This window comes from Phyllostomus discolor, chromosome 2 (genome assembly GCF_004126475.2).
Source record: "Phyllostomus discolor isolate MPI-MPIP mPhyDis1 chromosome 2, mPhyDis1.pri.v3, whole genome shotgun sequence".
Taxonomy (NCBI): domain Eukaryota; kingdom Metazoa; phylum Chordata; class Mammalia; order Chiroptera; family Phyllostomidae; genus Phyllostomus; species Phyllostomus discolor.
Genome location: NC_040904.2, coordinates 31,463,795 through 31,466,843, shown reverse-complemented (window position 1 = coordinate 31,466,843; position 3,049 = coordinate 31,463,795). Strand labels below are relative to the sequence as shown.

General features: G+C 42.1%; 1 long non-coding RNA gene across 1 annotated transcript; it reads right to left on the bottom strand.

The window, feature by feature from the left end:
• Nucleotides 1-766: 766 nt before the first annotated feature.
• LOC118498694 lies at nt 767-1,837 on the bottom strand. The gene is made up of 3 exons (XR_004901163.1): nt 1,527-1,837; nt 1,044-1,176; nt 767-872 (listed from the first exon to the last, which is right to left on the bottom strand). It is a non-coding gene; the product is annotated as an uncharacterized LOC118498694 (long non-coding RNA).
• Nucleotides 1,838-3,049: the final 1,212 nt, after the last annotated feature.

Sequence of the window (3,049 nt, the reverse complement as noted above, 5' to 3'; positions counted from 1 at the left end):
AAGGTGACTCCCGGGAATTTGAATATTGCAGACTTAAAATCTGTTTGATTAAATGGAATCAATTTTTGCCCTTTCTGGAAACAATAATTTGACAGTGTATGTAACGTTTTCTAGGTAGAGCAGACAGGCAGGGAAAGTTCGAGAGGGTGGGAATCGCTGGTACAGAAGTGGAGGGAAGGCAGTGGTCGAGATGGTGCAGGGGTGTGAGTGCTGATAAAGCCAAATTAGCAGAAACTAAATGAAGCCAGGACAGATCAGCTGGGCAGCCCTAATCTGTGTCAGGTGGGGGTCCTTCAGTGTGGTCTGAGGCAAGGATGTCCCGAGCATAAGGCAATGGAGTCACCTGAAGTCTACTCTGGGCAGCTGAGCTGGCTGTAATCTTGGCTTCTGAGTGCCCTGGCCCCTAGCATTTCCTGCTCCAATGGCTCCAAGTTTGCCTCAAGAGTCTGTACTGGGTCTTGCCTCCCAAAGGTGTGCGAGTGTCCAGTGGGTGTCTGTTTGCTGGTGGAATGGATTGAGCCTGTGTTGTGCAGGCTGAGGTGTTTGAAGCCTGGATGTGAGACCCTTGGTAGGGCAGAGAAAGAACCAGGGATAAAAGGAGATGGGTCAGGTGGTAACAAGCACAGGTGTAGAGGTTGGAAGCCATGAAGCTCATAAGGAAAGTGGAGAATTCTACTTCTTACTTAGCCTTCTAGATTATGGAAAAAGTTTACATGTCCAGGTAGGAAGTCAGAACATTTTAATCAACAATATATTAATTTCTTATCTGTAAGCATTCAGCTGGTATGTAAACCTCAATTTGTATTCTTGGCCAGGCCCCACACAAGTTAGGAGTGGGCCTGCTAATACCGGGATGGTTAGTCATGAATATTCTGGTCACAATAAGAAATATTGTAAATATTACAATATTACAATAGTACAATATTGTACAATATTTATATTGTAATAAAATATTATAATATTTTATTATAAATTAGGATATCAGGCTTCTTACTTATACATTAATCCCTGGTCTGTTTCCTGGTTGTAAACCACTTTCCTACCATCTAACGAATGGAGTCCTCTCATCCTGTGTCTTTGAGAACTTGGTCCAGACAATAGGGATCATCTGAAGGCAGCGGCACACACATGCTTTGCCTAAGTGCTGGCTGGCATCTTGGATGACTTTGATCTTGTCTATAAGAAGAATAAGGAAGATCAGAAAAAAAAAGAGATAAACTAAAGGAGAGCTGAAGCTACATATAAAGACCTCTAATACCTAGAAAAGAAATGCCAGCCATTACTCAGTCTCATTTTAAAGGTTTAGAATTAATGGCCAAAAAGCAAAAGTTCTGATGCATCAATTTGGAAAAAGCTGTTATCAAGTACTAAGTGCCCCTTAAGTAAAATTATGGAAAATTGGAACAGAAATTCAATGTATTGCACAAATAGGAAATTATGTAGGGGGCATAAAAGGAACATGCTGGAAGCTACCCAAGCTCTAAAACTTAGAAATAGCCTACTGAAACCAGTCCCGTACTACTTACCGGAGACCACTTACAGTGACTAAAGCCGGCAATGGAGGTGGGCGCTGCACTGCGGCTCAGGCCGTGTGCACGAGGAACGGCCCCCAGGCCGAAGGCAGATGGCAGTGGAGATCGCGAGGAAGCCCACGGCCAGAGGCTCATCACCTGCGCTCTTCTCTGGAGCCTCTCCAAGATGAGGCTGTTCTCCACGGGAATTGTTTATTACACAGGTAGGCAATTTTAATGCTTTCCAAAGCCAAAAGGAAGCACTTAGAGTTTATAACATGTCAGAACAGTATGTTGATCTCTGGCACACACAGTTTGAAAATATAATTTTTCCACTGGAGCTAAAAATTACAAGGAATATTTTAGACCATGGCTCAGTTTCTTTTAGGTAAATATTTGAGCACTAGAGGCTACAGATCAAAGGAATGTCATCCATACCTATTGACTCTAATTTTTAGAAAGACCCCAAATATTGTCTATTCTACCCTGTACTAATTTTGTATGAGGGAGTAAATAAAGAGTAGGAAAGAAAAGAAGTAACAGACAGAAAAGGGGGAAAAGTACAGGCAGTACAGTAACACTAATACCTGACACATGAATATAACACTTCTTCCTTTAAAGGATTTTTATATAATCCTGGTATATGCATGTTACAATTGGCCTGTGAGGTTGGTATGACTACATTCATTTTATTGAGGAAAAACATCTGGGCACAGGGCTAAATGACTTGTCCAAGGTCACATAGTACAGCTGTAGGAAGAAGTGCAGCTGGGCCAGGATCAATGAAATAATTCCCAATTTGTCATCATGAGGTTAATTATTACATTGATGCTGCAACCTATGTTATTTAATGTATTTTCATGGATTGTTATGTGTTGAGTATTATGACAATTACACTCGCAAACCAGTGAGGTAGGAATAGTCATTGCCTCAATTTCACAGACATGGGGAGAGAGGCTAAGTAACTTGGTCCAGTCACCCAGGCTGCAAAGAGTCAAAAAGCCAGAACAGGCCAGCTCTGCCCCTACCCCTTTGCTCTTCATCATCACAGCCCCGTGTAAACTCACCTGCCCATCTTTGGTTCACAAACATCATGAGAAAACAAGTCATGGTTAGCTTTTTCTACTACTTCATTTTAGTGTTCTTTCTTGCTCCTCTTCATCCCACACATGGCAACCTCAAACCCTTTTAAAATAAAAAAAAATAGTTTCCTTGGTGCACTTGGTCCAAATATCAACCTCTTTGTAGTCCCTACTAAAATTTTATTTTTTTAAAGATTTTATTTAATTTTATAGAGAGGGGAAGGGAGAGTAAAGGAGAGGGAGGGAAACATCAACGTGTGGTTGCCTTTCACACACCCCCAGCTGGGGACTGGCCCACAACCCAGGCAGGAGCCCTGACCGGAATAGAGCGGGTGACCTTTCAGTTTGTAGGATGACACCAAAGCCACTGAGCCACACCAGTCAGAGTCCCTACTGGAATTTTCAACCATCCTGTGATTGGTCTACATTTCCCTCCAATGTGTTTTCTTTAAGCAA